The sequence below is a fragment of the Phascolarctos cinereus genome, unplaced genomic scaffold (genome assembly GCF_003287225.1).
Source record: "Phascolarctos cinereus isolate Bilbo 61053 unplaced genomic scaffold, phaCin_HiC Scaffold_5;HRSCAF=322, whole genome shotgun sequence".
NCBI lineage: Eukaryota > Metazoa > Chordata > Mammalia > Diprotodontia > Phascolarctidae > Phascolarctos > Phascolarctos cinereus.
Window position 1 is genome coordinate 173155129 of NW_027555958.1, and position 21879 is coordinate 173177007.

Sequence of the window (21879 nt, forward strand, 5' to 3'; positions counted from 1 at the left end):
TAAATGTTTACCCATTGATTTATTGGTGCATATGGTGACTCATCCATAACATTCTTAAAGAGTTGTCTCACATTCAGAATTGTTATGTGACTTGCCCAGGAACATAAAGCTAGTCAATGTCAGAGTTCAGATTTGACTAAATGTATTCCAGTGGATAGAGTGCTAGGCCTGGAGTCAGGAAGGCTCAATTTCATGAGTTCAAATCTGGCCTGAAGCACTTACTACGTATGTGACCTTTGGAAAATCCCCAAATCATATTTGCCTAAATGCACTTATCTATAAAATGAGCTGGAGAAGGACATGGCAAACTATTTCAGTATCTTTGCCAAGAAAACCACAAACTGGGTCACAAAGAGTCAAAAGTGTCTGAATGACAACTCCTGACTTCAAGTCCATCACTTTCTTCAACTTTATCCACTTATCCTCTATCATTTCCAATCACTCATAATTTCCTTCTACTTCTTCAATTAGTAACCGTCATTTATTATCTGAATTAGAGAAAACCAAAGGCTGATATTTTTTCCCAACTAGACTATTCTCTAAATCATCATCAAACAATGTCTAATTCTCTCATGTACCTGTAACTTTCCTATGCACTATTCCAAAACACACTCTGCTTAACACTGCTACTTTAAATTCTTTATCATCAGTGCAATTTTTGTTCATTTGTGATGTTGATCTTCCTTTTTTCTATCTTGTTTGAACAGATGTTCTCACTTAAAATCAGTTTAGTTTATGGATAAACTACTGTTCCAGTGATAGATTTGCATTTTGCTTTATTTTTGCCACTTGAGATGTTCTCATCTAGATTCCAGAAATTCAGAAAAGATAGGAAAATCTGTTAAGATCTATTTTTATACCATGTTTCATGCCTCATAATAATGCTGGAAATTTTTTTTCACTTTTAGAGAATTAAGCCAACCATCCCTAGCCCATTAACTAGTGGATTTGAAATATAAACCCAGCATTCATCTTATTGAAACACCAGTTTTCCATAGTCTTGCAAAAATTAACTCAGCCCCCAGAGTTCACCCCTCATTTGTTATTATTTCAAAGCATCTTCTACTGTCTGTCTGAGCAATGGGGACTATGTAATGTGATAGAACTCTATAAAAGACTTAAGCATTAACACATTTTAAAGTCAGAAGGTGGACATACAAAGCACTTAACTGGAACTTATTTTTCACTATTTTTCATTGTTTTCACATCATTGATATCAGCCTATTAATTGCAATTTCAGTTCTATCCTTAAAAGAGCACAAAAGACTGAAATCATATGCTCTAGAGTGTGCGCTCTAAGACATTCAAGGCAATTTACAAATTCATTTAACTTTAATCCAGTAAATGTCCCCAGAATCTTCATTAAGGCATATAAGAAGAAGATAGGCTCCGTGAAGGAATTCATAAATACTCATAACAAGTATAATAGTTCAATGGTCCTGTGGTTGTTCAGTAGTTTTCAGTCATTTCACATTTTTCAGTACCCCATTTCAGGTCTTCTGGGCAAAAGATACTGGAGTGGTTTGCCATTTGCTTCTCCAGCTCATTTCGTAGATGAGAAAACTGAGGCAAATCTGGTTAAGTGACTTGACCAAGGTCACACAGCTAGTAAGAGAGACCAGATTGAAATTCAGGAAGGAGTCTTCTTGACTGTAGGTTAGGTACTCTATCCACTGTGGCACCTAGCTGCCCCTTTTAATTGTCCTAGATATTATTAACATGCCTGATAGAATATATACTTACAGGCTTTACAAGTTAGCAAGGACCTTAAAAATTGTGAGGTCTAGAACTTTTCATTATAAATGTATAGATATGATATATATGTACATGTATGTGTGTCTATACATACATACACACACAAACACACATGTATTTAGAGGAGACAAACATACAGAGAGAGACAGAGACAGAGGGAGGCAGAAAGAGGTGAGGTGTATTGTGACACACATGTTTTTTTCCCAGTGAAACTTTAGAATGCAGTTCTCCTGACCAAATTGCCTTAAACTGGAACTCTTCAAAGTGAGAAATGGACTCCCAGATTTGCATTAGGAAGTAGTTAGGAAGAGATATGTCAGCAATGTCTTTAAGTATGAATACATTCTTCCCAAATACCATGGTGAATACTACTGTTTTAGGATATTTTTGTACTTCTCTTTTTATATCTTCTCAATAAACATTTCTTTTTAAAGGTAATTTGTGTTCATTGGTTAAATAATATGAGGGGAATACAATGGACTGAATTTCCTGAGTTGCAGGACTAGAAAACAATCCCAGTTCCTAAGGGGAAATTCATAGTCATCCATGGCAACTTGACCTTCTGATCTCAGTGTGATTTGTGCTACTAACTGCAGAAACTATATGAAATTGTTGAGCTACATGAAAAAAAAAATCATTGTTCTTAAAATAATATCTATAAATGTTAACTGTAAGGACAAAATATTCCAATGATGAATAATTTGACTTAATAGGGCAACATCATGGAAGGGATTTAAAAGATGGACAGCTAAAAAGACTTCTTTTGTACACAAAATGTGAAAAGGAGATATTGAAGGATTATAGCACAGAACCACTATAATGCTGACATACCTTCAATTAGTTTGATGTTCATTTGATGATTCTTGTCATGATTTTGAAATGTTTTAGACATTTATTTGTTTGGTTTATTTTTACTTTTGTAAAGCTACAAAAAGTAAGAGATATAATTTGAGTTGCTTTGAATACTTTGTAACTTTGAAAAGAGCTTCTATTTTTACTGAGTACCTAAGTTATAGAGCAAATACTCTGAAGGACCTATGAAAAACATGAACAAGAATCATATAACATGAATAGCTGTGGATGAATTGCAATGTATATTCTTAGATGATATTCCCATGATATTCCCACATCAATAAAATCATAGATTGATTATAGTATCTATCTGTCTGTCTGTCTAACCATATATCTATCTATCTATCTATCTAAATTTACAATTGGCTTTGGGATTATATGGTGTTTCATCATGTGTTCTTCACAATGATTTTATGAGTAAGGCAGTCTAATCACTGTTATGTCACTTTTACAGATGAAATTATTAAGAAAAGTCAAGTGGACTTGCTGGGTTAACATAATGTTTTTCTTTTAGAAGTGACTCAAACTTTGGGAGGACTATAAGCCTCTGTGTGGGAAGTCCTTTATGTGCTTCCTGTCATTGGGGGCTCTGAGGAGTGCTTCTGTCATCCTGATTATTTGTGGAATTATAACGTGGCATATGAAAAAGAGCACTGAATTCCTAATCCACCTCCAATCCAACACTTCCAACCAATGTGACTAAAGATAAGTAATTTAACTTTTCTGGGCCTCAGCTTCTTCATTTGTAAAATGGTAATTACCATACTTCCCCTGCCGATACCACAGATTTATTGTGTATTAATAGTTTATAGGCCCTTAAATTGCCATAAATGTTTACTATTATTAGTAAATTAGCAGAGTGTTAAAATATACAATGTATCATTTCATAGTGTATAGTCACTGCTTCCAAAAAGGGCCTATAGTCAAACAAATTAGTGGTTGCGATTCCTCTTTATATGCCTAAACATAATATGCACGGGTATATATATATATATGTATGTGTGTGTGTGTGTGTATATATATATATATACACGTATGTATGTGTGTGTGTGTGTGTATATATATATATATATATACATACATGTATACGTATGTGTGTGTATGTATATATATATATACATACATGTATACGTATGTGTGTGTATATATATATATATACACACATATATAAATCAAGCACCAAGAAGGGCCTTAGGGATGTCATTGTTTTTGGAGGCAAATATGCACACTTGGTTATACAGACATGACAACAGTAATCAGACTGTCTTCAGTGTCTAATTGGATTCAACCCAATGATCATACATCCTTAGCAAAGGTCATTTCCACTGGATAATAAGTGTTTTCAGTAACAATCTGTTCATGATAATTTTTCATTTGCCTTCCAGCTGCATGTGCTGTTCCAACTGCTTATTCCCCCAAAAGGTTCAGCACAATCCAAATGTATAGTACTGACTTAGCCTCTTTCTATTTGGATGTGTTTCTTGGTGATGGTGCAACATCATATTGCATCCAGTACTTTTGGAGAATAGGACATTCCATACAAGGGAATTTTCTAGATAATCGAAATACATTTCCAAATTTCATTTAAAATATTTAGATTCTTTATTTGGAAATATTTTTAAACCTTGCTACATACTTCCCTGCCTTCTTAAACAGAGCATGCTGAACAAAATCCAACTTTTTCTTTTCTTTCTTAAAAATAAAGCAGTATCATATAATGGAAAGTATTGAATATGAAGTAAGAAAAGATGTGTCTGATTCCCTTCTTTGATGCACACTAATTGTATGACATTACATAAGTAGCAACCTCTCTGAGCCTCGGTTTTTCCATCAGTACAATGGGAATAAAAATCTCTGTCATACCTATGTCCTGGGATTCTTGTAAAGATTAAATGAAATGCTGCTTATATAGTACTACAAATTATTGTTATATCAATATCATTATAATTATTATTTTATGACTTGTAGTTATCACTACAGAATTCAATTATTTGTTCATTGATTTCTCAAGGGCTATTTAGGTTTGCAGAATAGTTGCTCCTCTGCTAACTTAATCTATACTTCTTTCTTATTTGTGTTCTTTTCACATTTTTGTCATTTTTAAGTCCTTTACTCCCATACTTTAAAGTCTTACTTTTTTTTTTTACTGCTATCATTTTGCTTGCCTCTAACATTACTACTCAATTTGTTTTACTGTCTCATTCTAATGGGCTGCTATAGACTAGGAAACCAGAATAGGATACATATTTGAAAGTTTTATAAAAGGAGAATAAAGGTCCTCTGAATGAAGGCCTAAGGATCTTTTCTATGAGTGAAATGCAAAGCTTTAAGAGAAACTTCATAAAATCTCCGTTTAGTACCCAGAGTCTTTTCCTTTATCTGCTTGTTTACATCCAGGTGGTTTTTTTCTGTCTAGGATAGTTGAGGATGTCAGATAAACAACCTTGGGAAAAAGCTGTCTAGTGGTGTTTGATCCTGTTTTTTAAGCTCATTATTTTGGAAATCAATCAATTAATAAGCATTTTTAAGGTATCTCCTATCTGCTAGGTACAGTGATTTAAAATAACAAATACAACAAGAAGTCTCTGTAATCTGGTTTGGACCTTATCATAAAAATGGAACTGCTTTCTCAGAAGGTACCAATACTCTCAAATGCCAAATCTAAAGACCTTTGACACTGATGATCATCTTTTTTAATATTCTATTCTCTTTATGTTTTTATGACATGGCTCTCTCCTGGTTTTCCCCCTACCCACTGACTACTCAATAATATCCCTTACCAGATATTCATTTAGGGTGCCATCCATGTGGGTGGTCCCACCTGCTTTTGTTATATACTCTTTTGTTTCCTCCCTCTATATTATTTTGTTGGCAATCTCATCAACTTCCCATCATTTCACTATCTTCTGTATAACTATGGCATTCAGATCTACTTATTAAACTCTAGATATAAGAGCCTATGATTTAGGGATTACCACCCATTCTGTTCTAAACAGATCCTGCCTCCAATAGGACAGAAAATATATCACTCTCTTTCTAACCCCAATCTCTCCTGACCTTTAGGTGCATCTCTCTAGCAACTTATTGGCCATCTCAAACTGGATTCCCATAGACATTTAAAACTCACATAACATCATCTTTGTGGCCTGACCTCTTCTTTTCCTAATTCTCCTATTATTGTTGAAGTCATCTTGTTGAAATAACTGAGTTACCCAAGCCTGAAACATGGGTGCCATCTTTGACTCCTCATTCTCTTTTACCCCTTGCCCTCACATCCAATCTTTTGTCAAATACTCTCAATTCTAACTTAACATCTTTTGTATCTGCCCCTTTTCTCCCTGACACTGCTATAACCTTGGTTCAGGGCTTTGTTATCTCACGCTTGTACAACTGCAACTGCTAGTTGTTCTTCTTACCTCAAATTTCTCCCCATTCCAGTCTATCATCTAGTCAGATGATAAATTGATCCTCCTAAAGTATAGGCCTGACAGTACATCATGCCTTCACTAATTGCTAGTCCTTCCAATTAGTTCCAGGATCAAATGTAAAACGCTGTTTTACATTTATGGCCCTTTATAGCATATAGCACCTTTCTACCTTCCCAGTATTCTTACACTTCATTTCCTCTCCTCCACTTTGTGATCTAATGTCACTGACTTCCTTTCTGTTCCTCACACAAAATATTCCATCTACTGAATTGGCACATTTCACTGGTTATCCCTCATCTCTACAATTCTCTTTCTCCTAATATCCATCTCATGGCTTCCTTGGCTTCTTTAATGTTCTATCTAAAATCCTACCTTTTGTATGAAACTCTTCTGAGTTCACCTTATGCCTGATGCCTTACTTCAAAGATAACCTCCAATTTGTCCTGTACATATCATACATTATACTTAGTTATTTGTACCTTAATGCCCCCATTAGTAGGGAATTTTTTTTGGGGGGAGGGTGTTTTTGTTTTTCACTTTGTATCTCCAGTGCTTAAAAGAATCTAGAACATGAGAAGTGCTTAATAAATTCTTGTTGATTTGTTCACATGATACTTGCTGGAGGAATCTCATTGATTAAATTAGAAGGGAAGGTATTATACTTTGCTGTTTAGGCTGAGAGGAAAGGAACCACAGCCATGGAAACAAGTTTGCAAAGAAGAAAATGTAATCTTGATATTGGAACAGGCAGAATGGGAGGGAATGAGGGAGCACAGGAACAAATAATAGTGATTTTTTTAATGGAGTGGATTAACTCCAATTGTAAGTTTTCAAATAGAATCTCAATGCCACATTTTCATACATGATATAATAGAAATTTCTTATATTTCTATTGTATTGCTTGTATCCCTTTCAATTCTCAAATAATGTGATTCTGTGAAAATTCACTGGAGGGACTGCATGGGGAATGGTATGCTGATTCAGCATTAGTGGAACTGAAGTCCCTTCAAATGCTCAAATTCTTTAGTGATATTCTGTGAGAAAAGCTGACAAATTCTTGAATTGCCTTATGGACCATTTCCTCTTTTGGAAAATGGGAAAAAAATTTGAAGGGTACTACTTTCTGGATCATCTTCAGGCCAATAATGAAGAAGCTGATTTTTTTTTTAAAAGAGAGATAATGGTGTCTTTGAAGGCAGTCATGCCATCTTAGATTTTATGAAAGATAAGAAAGGGATCACTAGGCCTAATGTTTTAGAATCTAGGACAATGTATTTCAAAGTATTTAGAAAAAAATAAAGTTATCCCATGATCTACTACTCTCAAGATGAATTAAGATGATGAGAAGCTATATAGAATGAAATTATAGTTATGTTATCACGATTATGTTTATAAAGAAGAAAAGGAGATGGAATATTTTAAAAAGACCAAATGGATTTCAAATAGGGGTCATCACATAACTTGGATCTTAAAAGAATATGTAAATGTGACTTCATATATATACAAATATGTATTTATTGTATGCACAATACAAAATATATGGATGGTCATTTTGGAGAGGAGGTATTAGCAGCTGGAGAGTATCAGCAAAGGTTTACTGAAAAAGGTGATGATCAGGCTAAATTTTGAATGAATCCAGAGAGTTTAAGTGGTGGAAATGAAGAAGGAATACATTTCATACATGGAAGATAACCAGTCAGTGCAAAGATGCAAATATGAGAGATAGTATGATCATTGTTCTTATTTTTTCTGACTTATAAAGACTTGGAGAAGGCCATTTGTCCTGATAGCTCATTCTCCCACTGAATAAAGTTATTCTTACTTCAAAGTTAACATAATACATCAATTCTAAAGTATGTTATATCAGTAAGGTCATCATGTTACTTGTGGCATTTGGGAATGAAGCACATTCACAGAGGTTTTCTTAACATAATGGACTAATTTCTACTCCATGCTCACCTTGCTCCAGCTGCAGGTTCCAAAATGAGTTCATTCTTCCTGACAGTTTAGCTACATAAAATGTCAACCACTCGTCAAAGTTTAAGAGCATATACAAAGAAATGACAAAAAAAAAGTCACGAAAGGGAAGTGCTTGGCACACTGGTCATGGCAGTTTGCATCCAGTGGTAGCTCAGAAATCTTTGTTGCAGCATCTGAGAGCAATGAGAAAATATCCAGGAGGAATTCAGTTTTAACTATGGGATCTCAGGTGAGACCCTTGAGCAAATGGTGACAGCTTATCTCCAGCTGCACAGCCAGCTTTTATGCAAAGCAGCTCTCCAGTGAGACTGCCTGGATGAATCTGTCAGGAATTTAGATGACTCTGAAGAGGTTTTATGTGGGTATATATTAATGTCATTTCTCATACAAGTTTTTAGCCCAGTTGATGAAGGGCATTTTAAGCTCATTAGAACTCTTAAGTTGATACAAAATAATGCCTGGGGTTATGAGATGGAGGAGGAAAGTGCAACAATGTTCAGAATTATGCAGCCATAGGTTTTATGTGTCCAATATAACTGTTTAGTAGTGACAAACAAAAGGTATTAGAATGCAATAAAAAAAAATGCTTCTTTCCATTGGCAATATCAGAGCCTGGACCTAACTAGTCTTCAGTATAGCCAGGAAGCACACAGTGCACACTTGTAATGCATGTGGAAAGCAGACTCTCCTTCCACTGACTGTCCAAGAACTAGAAATTATTTTTTTAAAGAGCTCACAAGAATTTTATTCATATTTTAAAAGAAAAGATTCAAAGAAGGCCAAAGAGAACATATATGCATGCATATGTGTGTATGTATACATATATGTGTATATATATATATATATATATATATATGTGTGTGTGTGTGTGTATATATATATATATATATATATATATATATATATATATATATATATATATATATATATATATATATATATAACACTAGGATTGGTTTAGGAGATTTCCTTCCTTTTAATTGTCATCAATGTAAGTTTACAGTGAATATCTTCTTATTTTTAAGAGCACAGATAGGGTAGTGATTTGGAAATATAATGATTTTTGAATGGAGAGAGCATACATCAAACTATATCTTTGCAAATTTACTTTTGTTTTAGAACTTGATTGTCTGATGATTTTGATTATTTTACTGAATAATCCACTGTGGTTTTTCTAGCCTCCACACTAAATATCCAGGGTGACCACATAATAAACTAGTCAATGTCTTATCTCATGCCAACTACAAATTTTTGCAAGTCCATGAGTATAAATTGAAGTCAGAGTAAACGACTAGAGGAGTATGCAGAAGCACTAAGACTGTATTGAAAAAAAAAGTTTTCTGTAACAATGAGAAGATTTTTCCAACTCTACATTTAACCCTGTCTCAGAGCATAATACCCGCAAACTTTGTTTGCTACAGGTGCGGCTGAAATAAGCATGAAAAACAAAGTGTGGAGGCAGAGCCAAGATAGCGGGGTGAAAGCAGGGACTCACCTGAGCTCTCCCACAAACCTCTTCAAATACCTCTAAAAAGTGACTCTGAACAAATTCCAGAGTGGCAGAACCCACAAAGAGAAAGAGTGATGCAGATTTCCAGCCCAAGAAATCCTGGAAGGTCAACAGGAAACATGTTGCACGTACCTGAGAAAGGAGCTTCCAGCATGCAGGGCACAGCACAGACCTGGCCTAAGTAAAGTGAGAGCCGGCTGCAAGGGACTGAATCAATAGCAGCAGTGGCAGTTTCCAATCTTATTAACCCACAGACACCAGAGACAACTTAGAAGGTCAGCAGGAGGCGGGGGCGGAGAGAGGGGTCTGTTGGGACTGGGTGAGAGGGAAGCACAGTCAAGAGTAGGGCTGCAGAGTGTACCAATACAGCATCAGCACTAGCAAACCAGGAGGAGGCCTTGGGAGTGAATGAATAAGCAGCAGTTGTTGCAGCAGCTGCTCCTGGAGCTATTAGCCTGCAGAACGATTTTTGGGAGCCAAGATGGCAGAGTAAGCAGTAAGTAGCTCTCACCCTCCCTTATTAACCTTGAAAAACCCAGAAAATATTGCCCCAGGAAAAATCCTGAAATAGTGGAGTCAGCAGAAAAATGAGATACAACAATCTTTTAGCTCATGAGGCTAGGGGGATTAACAGGAAAGGTCCCTCTTGCTGTGGCTGAAGGTGACCAGTACAGGAAGCAAGGTGTCCTAGCAACCCAGTGGCAAGCCCCAGCTCAGTGAGCCAGTAATCAGGCCCCTATCCCCCAGCATTAGAAGCCTAGGACAGTGCCCTCTGTAACCCAGAAGCAGAAATCAACTTTAAAAGCCAGGAAAAAACAAACAACATGAGCAAAAAGCAACATAGAAAAACAATGACCATAGAGAAGTATCTTGGTGACACAGAAGATCAAAACATGAATTCAGGAAGGGACAAAATTGTTAATATACCCACATCTGATACTTCAGAGGGGAATAGTAACCGATCACAAGTCCAAAAAGTCTACTTGGAAGAGTTCAAGAAGGATTTTTTTTTAATTGATTGATTTATTTTTACTTTTCAACATTCACTTCAACAAGATTTTGAGTTCCAAATTTTCTCCCCATCTTGCCTCTACCCCTACCCCAAGATGGTATGCATTCTGAATACCCTTTCCTTCAATCTGCCCTCCCTTTTATCATTGCCTCCTTCTTTTATGCTCTTCCCCTTCTATTTTCCTGCAGGGAAGGAGATTTCTATACCTCCTTGCCCGTATATCATATTTCACAGTTGCATGTGAAAACAATTTTTAACATTTGTTTTTATACTTTGGGTTCCAAATTCTCTCCCTTCCTCCTTCACCATCCACTCTCATTGAGAAGGCAAGCAACAAGGGATGGAACCAACATTGCGGAAGCAGTGAGTTGCTTGAGCTTTCCCTCAAACTTATCCAAATACCTATAAAAATGGCTGTAAATAAATTCTAGAGAAGCAGAACCCACAAAAAAACAGTGAAACAAATTTTCAGCCCAGACAGCCTGATGGTTAATCAGAAAGGTATATCGCCCAGGGTGGGGAGATGAGCGCAGTTTGGTGTGGGAACACAGGCAAAATAGGCTTCAGCAAACCTGAGCAGGCCTCAGAGGACTGAATCATGGGAAGCTGGGGCAGTTTCCACACTTCTTAACCCACAAATGCCAAAGAGAACTTAGAAGGACAGTGGGAAAAGTCTGTGACTGCAGTTAGAGAGAGGTGTGATCTCAGCCCCAGTCCCAGAGCACAGCTCCAGTGCTGTGGCTGCTTGTTGAGTTTCTGGCCTAAAGAATGAGGGGAATCAAGTGGCTGATAAGTGGGAGATGGCAGGGATCTCTTCCTTAGTGATGAGGCAGGATTCTCTTGCTTTGATCTTGCTTGGATTTGGGTCACAGTTCTGGGTGGCAGTCGGGCAAGGAGGAGCACTGGTTTGGTGGAGCTTCTAATGGTGGTTCAGAGAGTAAATCCTCCTCACAGTTCTAAGGCAGAAAAGAGTGCTTGTGGTCACTCATAGACCAGAGCATAGGCAGGAAACAAGTAAATACCTCACCCCTTATCATACCACGACGGAAGAACTGAAATTTACAGGTCTCTAGAAGTATCTCTGAAAATAGTTGCACAAAACCCCCAAAGCTTGGGACAGTACAGTCTCCATGGGGGAGGCAGATCCCTACCTTAACAAAGAGTGTATAACTCAAGTAATTGGCTGGTATCATGAGCAAACAAAGGCGCAAAAAAATAGTCAGATCATAGAATCTTTCTTTGGTAACAAAGAAGATCAAAACATGCAACCAGAAGAAGACAACAAAGTCAAAGCTCCTACATCCAAAGGCTCCAAGAAAAATACGCATCAGTTACAGGCCAAGGAAGAGCTCAAAAAGGATTTTGAGAAACAAGTAAGAGGAGTAGAGGAAAAACTGGGAAGAGAAATGGGAGTGATGCAAGAAAATCATGAAAAATAAGTCAACAGTTTGCTAAAGGAGACCTAAAAGAATACTGAAGAAAATAACACTTTAAAAAATAGCCTAACCCAAATGGCAAAAAGAGGTTCAGAAAGCCACTGATGAGAAGAATACCTTCAAAAGCAGGATTGGCCAAATGGAAAAGGAAGTCCAAAAGCTTACTGAAGACAATACTTCCTTAAAAATTAGAATAGAGCAGGGGCAACTAAGTGGCACAGGGGATAGAGCACTGGCCCTGAAGTCAGGAGGACCGGAGTTCAAATCTGGCCTCAGACCAGACACTCGACACTTATTAGCTGTGTGATCCTGGGCAAGTCACTTAACCCCAATTGCCTTAAAAAAAATTAGGATAGAGCAATTGGAAGCTAGTTACTTTATGAGAAATCAAGACACTATAGAACAAATCCAAAAGAATGAAAAACTAGAAAACAGTGTGAAATATCTCATTGGAAAAGCAACTGAGTTAGAAAATAGATCCAGGAGAGAGAATTTAAAATTTATTGGACTATCTGAAAGCCACGGTGCAAAAAAAAAAAAGAGCCTAGACATCATCTTTCAAGAAATTATCAAGGAAAACTGCCCTAACATTTTGGAACCAGAGGGCAAAATAGAAACTGAAAGAATTCACTGATCACCTCCTGAAAGAGATCTCCAAAGGAAAACTCCTAGGAATATTGTAGCCAAATTCTAGAGTTCCCAGGTCAAGGAGAAAATATTGCAAGCAGACAGAAAGAAACAATTCAAGTATTGTGGAAACACAATCAGGATAACACAAGATTTAGCAGCTTTTACATTAAGGGACCGGAGAGAATGGAATATAATATTCCGGAGGACAAAGGAGATAGAAGTACAACCAAGAATCACCTTCCCAGCAAAACTAAGTATTATCCTTCAGGGGAAAAAATGGGCATTCAATGAAATAGGGGACTTTCAAGAATTGTTGATGAAAAGATCAGAACTGAATAGAAAATTTGGCTTTCAAATACAAGACTCTAGTTGAAACATGAAGAGGTAAATAGGAAAGAGAAAACATAAGAGACTTATTAACGTTGAACTGTCTACATTCCTTCATGGAAAGATGATATTTGTAGCTCATGAGACCTTTGTCAGTATTAGGATAGTTGGAGGGAAAAAATTATGTGTATGTAGATAGATAGACAGATGGATAGATAGATAGATAGATAGATAGATAGATAGATAGATAGATAGATAGATAGATAGATGGCACAGGGTGAGTTGAAGATGAAGGAGTGGTATCTGGAGAATAAAATTAAGGATTGAGAGAGGATTATACTGGGAGAAGGAGAAAGGAAGAGGTAGAATGGGATAAATTATCTCACATAAAACAGACAAAGAAAGTCTTTTACAATGGAAGGGAAATGGGGGAAGGTGAGAGGGAATGAGTGAATCTTATTCTCATAGGATTTGGCTTAAGGAGGGAATAACATACACACTCAATTGGGTATGGAAATCTATGTTACTCTATAGGAAAATGGGTGGGGGGCGGAAGGGAAAAGAGAGCAGGGCGACAATAGAGGGGAGGGCATATTGGGAGAGGAGGTAATCAGAAGCAAACACTTCTGAGGAGTGTCAGAGTCAAAAGGAAGAATAGAATAAATGGGGGGCAGGAAAGGATGAAGGGAAATATAGTTAGTTTTCCACAGCATGACTATTATGGAAGTGTTTTCCATGATTACATATGTATAATCTGTGTCAAGTTGCTTGCCTTTTCAAGGATGGTGTTTGGGGAGGGAGAAAGGTAGAAAATTTGGAACCCAAAGATTTAAAAACACATGTTAAAAAAAATTGTTTTCACATAGAACTGGCAAATAAGAAATACAGGAAATGAGGTATAAAAAACAATCCTGTCCTACAGGAAAATAGAAGGGGAAGGGGATGGATAAGAGAAGGAGGGGGAGAGAGAGAAGGGAGGGCAGATTAGAGGAAAGGGTATTCAGAATGCATGTCATCTTGGAGTGGGGGGAGGGATGAGATGGGGAGAAAGTTCAGAACTCAAAATCTTGTAGGAGTGAGTGTTGAAAACTAAAAATAAATAAATTTAATAAAGTAAATAAATAAATAAGAGAAGGCAAGCAACTTAATAAAGGTTATACATGTGTAGTCATGCAAAATACTTCCCTAATAGTCATGTTGTGAAAAACTAATTATCTCCCTTAATTCTATCCCACCTCTATTCTATTCTCTCCTTTGACCCTGTCCCTCCTCAAAAGTGTTTGCTTCTGATTAACCCCTCCTCCAATCTGCCCTCCTTTCTATCATCTTCCCCTATCTTGTCCTCTTCTCCCCTATTTTCCTGAAGTGTAAGATAGATTTCCATACCCAATTCAGTGTGTATGTTATTCCTTCCCTAAGCCAAATACAATGAGATTAAGATTCACTCCTTCCCTCTCACCTTGCCCCACTTCCCCTCCACTGTAAAAGTTTATTATTGTCTGTTTTAGGTGAGATAATTTATGCCATTTTATGTCTCCCTTTCTCCATCTCCCAGTATAATCCTCTCTCACCACTTAATTTTATTTTTTAGATATCATCCCTTCATCTTCAACTCACCCTATGCCCTCTTTCTATATCTATCTATCTATATCTATCTATATAGTATTAGAGAGGAAAAAAATACATATGTATTAAAATATTTTAATATGTATTCATGTATATATACATATATAAATGTGTGTGTGTGTGTGTGTGTGTGTGTGTGTGTGTGTGTGTGTGTTTCCCTCCAATTACCCTAATGTTGGGAAAGGTCTCATGAGTTACAAATATCATCTTTCCATATAGGAATGTAAACAGTTCAAATTTAATGTCCCTATTATTTCTCTTTCCTGTTTACCTCTCCATGCTTCTCTTGAGTCTTATATCTGAAATTCAAATTTTCTATTCAGCCTGATCTTTTCATCAAAACTGCTTGAAAGTCTTCTATTTTACTGAACGTCCATTTTTTTCCCCTGGAGGATTATACTCAACTTTGCTGGGTAGGAGATTTTTGGTTGTAATCCTATCTCCTTTGACCTTCAGGATATCTTACTCTAAGCCCTCCAAATCTTAATGGAGAAACTGCTAGATCTTACATTATCCTGATTGTGCTCCCACAATACTTGATTTTTTTTTCTTTCTGAATGCTTGCAATATTTTCTCCTTGACCTGGGAAATCCGGAATTTGGCTATAATATTTCTAGGAGTTTTCTTTGGGGATCTCTTTCAGGAGGAAATCTGTGTATTCTTTTAATTTCTGTTTTATCCTCTTGTTGTGGAATATGAGGGAAGTTTTCCTTGATAACTTCTTGAAATATGATCTCTAGACTAATTTTTTGATCATTGCTTTTAGTTAGTCCAATATTTTTTTTAAATCCCTGCTGGATCTATTTTCTGGGTCAATTGTTTTTCCAATGAGATATTTCACATTGTCTTCTTTATTTTTCATTCTTTTGGTTTCGATTTATAATGCTTGATTTCTCATAAAGTCATTGTCTTCCATTTGCTCCATTCTAATTTTTAAGGAATTATTTTCTTCAGTAAGTTTTTGGCCTTCCTTTTCCATTTGCCAATTATGCTTTTTAAGTCATTCTTCTCCTGATTGACGTTTTGGATCTCGTTTGCCATTTGGGTTAGTCTATTTTTAAGGTGTTATTTTCTTCAGTATTCTTTTGGGTCTCCTTTAGCAAACTATTGGCTTTTTGCGTGTGTGTGATTTTCTTGCATCACTCTCATTTTTCTTCCCAGCTTTTCCTCTACTTCACTTACTTATTTCTCAAAATCCTTTTTGAGCTCTTCCATGGCCTGGGACCAATTCACCATCTAAGGGAATGAAATTAATGAGACAACATATAAAAACTTATGGGATGCAGCAAAGTTGTCCTTAAGGATTGCTTAATATCTCCAAATACTTACATGAATAAAATAGAGAAAGAGGAGATCAATGATTGGGCATGCAACTAAAAAAGTTAGAAAAAGAACAAATTAAAAATCCCCAATTAAATACCAAATTACAAATACTAAAAACCAAGGAGGAGATTAATGAAATTGAAATTAAGACAACTATTGAACTAATAAATAAAATCAAGAGCTGCTTTTATGAAAAAATTAAATAAATAAACCTTTGGTTAATTATATTTAAAAAAAAAGAAAGAAGAAAACCAAATTACCAGTGTCAAAAATGAAAAGGGTGAATTCACCACCAATGAAAGGAAACTAAAATGATAATTAGGAACTATTTTGCCCAACTTCATGCCAATAAATTTGACAATCTTAGTGAAATGGATGAATATTTACAAAAATATAAATTGCCCAAATTAACAGAAGAGGAAGTAAAATATTTAAAGAACCTCATCTCACAAAAAGAAATTGAACAACCCATCAATGAACTCCCTAGGAAAAAATCTCCTGGGCCAGATGGATTTATAAGTGAATTCTATCAAACATTTAAAAAACAATTAATTTCAATACTATATAGACTACTTGGGAAAATAGATAAAGAAGGGGTCTTGCCAAATTCTTTTTATGATACAAATATGGTGCTGATACCTAAACCAGGAAGAGTCAAAACAGAGAAAGAAAATTATAGACCAATTTCCCTAATGAATATAGATGCAAAGGTTTTAAATAAAATATTAACAAAAATATTACAACAACTTATTGCAAAATAATACAGTATCACCAGTTAGAATTTATACCAGAAATGCAGGACTGGTTCAATATTAGGAAAACTCTTAGCATAATTGTTCATAACAACAAAACTAACAGAATCCACATGATTATTTCAATAGATGCAGAAAAAGCTTTTGACAAGTACAACACCCATTCCTCTTGAAAACACTAGAAAGCATAGGAATAAATGGAGTGCTCCTTAAGATGATCAGTTAACATCTACCTAAAATCATCAGCAACATTATATGAAATGGGATATGCCAGAGGCATTTCCAATAAGATCAGGGGTGAAACAAGGATGTCTATTAGCACCATTGTTATTAAATGTGGTACTGGAAAAATTAGCTTTAGCAATAAGAGGAGAAAAAGAAATTGGAGGTATTAGAATAAGCAAAGAAGAAACAAAGCTATCACTCTTGCGATGATATAATTATATACTTAGAGAATCCTGGAGAATCAAGTAAAAAAAAACTACTTGAAATAATAAACAACTTTAGCAAAGTTGCAGGATATAAAATAAACCCACATAAATGATCAGCATTTCTACATATGACTAACAAAACCCAACAGCAAGATATAGAAAGATAAATCCCATTTAAAGTTCTTGTAGACATTATAAGATATTTGGGAGTCTACCTGCCGAAACAAACCCAGGAACTATATGAACACAATCACAAAACACTTTTTACACAAATAAAGTCAGATCTAAATAATTGGAAAAATATCAGTTGATCATTGATTGGCTGACCTAATACAAAAAAATGACAATTTTACCTAAATTAATTTACTTATTCAGTGCCATACCAAATTACCAAAAATATTTTATAGAGCTAGAAAAAAAATAATAATGAGATTTGTCAGGAAGAACAAAAGATCCGGAAAATCTGCTGATTCAGTCACTCCCAAGGCCTACTCCTGGTTTTCTGAGAACAGGGCTGTGTTGGCTTTTCTTTGGCTGGACTTTGCTCCACTCTCATCCTGGTGTGTCCAATCTTTCCTGACAACCTTCTAGGTTTTCTTTGGCATCAGTGGGCTGAGAGGTCTGGAAACCACCACAAAGTTTCCTGATTCAGTTGTCCCCAAGGCCTTTTCTGTGTTTGCTGGAACAGCCTGTGCTAGACTGTGCTCCTCTCTCACCCTGATGCAATAGACCTTTCTTGATAACCTTGTAAGTTCTCCTGGGCTGGAAATTTGTTTCATTGTGACTTTTTATGGGTCCTGCTGCTTTAGAATTTGTTTATACTCATTATTGAAACAATTTGAGGAATTTGGGGGAGAGTTCAGACAAGTGCTGCCTTTACTCCACCACCTCGTCTCCTAGCTTTGCTTATATGATTTTTAACCTCTTTTTTGACCTCTTCCATAAGTTCTTTTTGGGCATGGGAGCACTTCCTGTTTTTCTCTGAGTTTTGCTCTGTCACCATAATAAATTTCTATGGTCAGATTCTTTTTTGTTGTTGTTGTTGTTGGTTTTTGCTCATCTTTTTTTTTTTTTTAATTTTTGGTCTTTTCCCTTTCTTTCAAATTTGTCTCTGCACCTGTGGTGGAAGAGTCAATATCTCAGGCTTCTTGTGCCTCGGGCTACAGGCCCTAACTCTTTACCTGGTGCTGCACTGATGTGCCATTGATGATCCTGGGGGGCTCTCATATCTGGTGCTATACTGGGCAAGGGCATTTGGTGTGTGGCTAGTGCTGCTGAAGGTTGTAGGGGTCTGGCAGCTTACCTGGTACTAGGCTGCATTCCTGGTGGTGTTGCCTGTATGTTCTGAGGGCAGGTGGGATGCTTCTGCATTTCCCTGGGACTACACTGAATCAGGTTCAGATCTGGCCTACTTTCTTGTCATGCTGGAGGATGCCTGTTTGCTTGTGGCTGCTTTGAACATGTGGTGGTTCTCAGAGCAGGAGTCTGTTGATTCCCCTGGCTATTCTAAGGAGTGTGTTGTCAGGGGTTGGGGGGGGGAGGAGTTTACTTGTGTTGGTATTTGCTTGCTCCACCATGCTGGAGCTCAGGATCATTCCTGCTTTGCTGAGGTGGGGCTTGCTGCTGTTTTGCCAGAATGTTTCCTGTCCTGGAATGTGCTCCCCTTCTACCAAAGAGAGACATACCTTTCTTGTTGATTTTGCAAGTTTCTTGGACTAAAAGATTATTTCAATCCATCTTTTTGCTGATTCTGCTGTTCCAGGATTTGTTTTGGAGTGCTATTTTATGGTTATTTAGAGGTAAATATGGGAAAGTCACAGGGATTTACCACTTACATCTTGTCTCCTGGAATTGGATCCCAAGAATATATTATTTGGTATATCATGTTTAAGGCTAATCCCATTTCTTCCAATTTGAAAAGACAACAGATACCTTATTTACTGAGCATAATTAAATGTCACAATACATTTTTGGTATCAAACTCTTCCTTTGACCTGTTTATCCTGGGGTTTTGCCAACTCTAATTTTCATTTTTTGCTATTGATTTTTTAATGGCCAAGTTAGCATAATATATGGAGTTGCCACTTTGCCCCTGACCCTAAATAGTAAGACTTTGTGATAACAACATTAGCAACAGCAAACTTTGTGAGTAGAAATAGGCACTGCCCCACTGGGGCCTCCACTTGAATTGGCCAGTTGGGCAACACAGTCCTTTCTTCCTTCTTTTCTTTCTTTCTTTCTTTCTTTCTTTCTTTCTTTCTTTCTTTCTTTCTTTCTTTCTTTCTTTCTTTCTCTTCTTTTCTTTCTTTCTTTCTTTCTTTCTTTCTTTCTTTCTTTCTTTCTTCTTTCTTTCTTTCTTTCTTTCTTTCTTTTCCTTCCTCTTTTTCCTTTCTTTCTTTTTCTTTCTTTTTCCTTCCTTCCTTCTGTCCACATAGGGTATCATACCCTTACCTATGGGTGCTCTGCCCAAAGGAATGTAAATTTTGATAACTTTTTTCTTTCTTAAGGCCTTAAACCCATATCATTCTGGGTCTCCTTGATTAGCCATAAATAGTTCCCAAGTCAATCCCCATTTTGTCACTGTTTGGGCCTCGATTGGCTTAGAGTGAATGTAAATAGAAACTGTTTCTATTTTAGCCAAAAACCCCAGACTGATTTTTTTAAACTTTTTATTAGGATAAAAAGGCCATTCTCTGCCTCCTTTCTTACTTAGCCTTAATCACTGAGACCTGTTAAAGACCTTAACTTAAAAAGGCCAAGTTCTCTCATTGCATCCAGGGCCATGATCTATGTCTTGCCACTGAACTCAGATGGCTCAGGAGAAGAAAGTGAGGATCCTGGGTTTGCCCAGACCTCCCTCACTTAAATCCAATTCACCTCCATGTCATGGAAGTATTTAAGAGGAGGTCTGATTGCCAGAATATAATCATATGAATTCATACATGAAATTATAATGATCATTAGATGACCCTCAAGGATTCTTCAAGCATTTGGATCCCATATAGCTAATATTTTATGAGTCAAAGAATCTATAATTCCATGAATCTGGAGAGTTCTATATCAAGAAGCAGACTGAAAGCCACCTAAAGTAGACTGCATCCATGTCACAATTTTGTCTGGTGAGATGATCAACAAAACTAGCACAGACAAAAATTTTTTCAAATGATAAAACTCCCATGCAAAGGACAGGGTGAATTGTTGGCTAGAGAGCAGAGGTATAATCAATACAATGGGTAAGGACAGGCAAAAGACAAAGACAGGTTCCTTTACCCTATTATCCATTCTGACCATTGTCCACACTCTCACACATGACTGTATCATTTTCATTTTTCTACAACCTAGACTGCTAATTACCCCCTCCTCTACCCTTTGAGACATTTGACTTATACCGTCTGTACTACTGTCCTTGAAAGAAATACTTTAAAACCTCCTCCTCCCCTTCACTTCCAGAATGAAGGATATTAAAACAGGGGGAAAAAATATAACCTCTTCAGCATTTTTTAAAAATTCAAAATTTAAAACTTAAAACACATTGGAATACATAGTCTAGAGTATAAATCAAGATCTGCTTTTCATTGACTCCCTATATTTCAGAGACTTTTCAAATTTCTTTGTAAGGAACCCTACAAAAACATGCAAAGCATCCCAAAATTGTAGATTTTGGTTGCAAAAAAATATTAATTTTGTGAAGCTTTTGTTTTCTTTCTGTTCAATGAAAATCCAAGAATCTTTTACTGTAAATAATGCTTCCTTCTTCACCAGCAGTAGGTTTCCATTAAAAAGAAATCAAATTTGACTTGCTATAAAATTTACTAATATTGGATTTTTTCCTTTTCATCTGAAATACAAATATAAGTGAGAAACTAAATAAAATTTGCATGGGATTACAAAAACATATGTTATATACATATATGTGTGTATATGTATATGTATATATATGTTATATGTATATATATGTTTTATGCATATATGTTATATATGTACACATATATGTTATATACATGTGTATATATGTATGTACATGTATATAAACATACATATGTGTGTATGTACGTGCATGTCTAAAATAGGCCTGGCATATGCAGACATATCCCTCCAAGCCCTGAACTTCTTTCTTGTCCTACTGTTTCCTGACTGCTTCAATGACCAAATTTGATTGGTTTAACAGTAGCCTAGTCTACTAATTTGGAACTCTTTAATGGGATTTTATGAACATCATACCAAAATTAGGAAATATGAAACAGTTAAAAAAAACAGCAGAATTCTATTTGTAGCATTAAAAACAAATGCTATTTTAGCATTTAAAGAAAAAAAATCAAAATTTAGGAAAATGCATCCCTCACATTTTAAAATGTCTTATATACTAATGAAGATGTAGGAATGTTGCATAAGCTATTTTTATAAGAACATATGAGTATTAATTTATTGAAGACACATTTTGACTGTACTCATGTGTTTCAAATGAATTGCTAATGTTGAATGGCTGTTTAATTTCATTGTCCCTTTCAATTCCCTTCACTGGCCCCTAACACTTAGCTTTACTGATTGTCAGGAGCGGTAGAGATAGGCTTAGTAGGTACCTATAGTACTACTGATCTGGACATTGTAAAACAGTGTGCAACTCTCATGCATCCCTGGAGGAGTGGCACAGCAATTGAAGCTTTCACAATGCCCACCCATACAGGAGGTGGAGTGTGGGGAACTTTTACTTCTCTAAATAAGCAGAGGTTTACATTTCATCAACTAGGAGATGCATGAAATATAGCAGTTTGCTATGACATCTCTCTGTCATTTTAGGTAATAATGTCACCAGATAA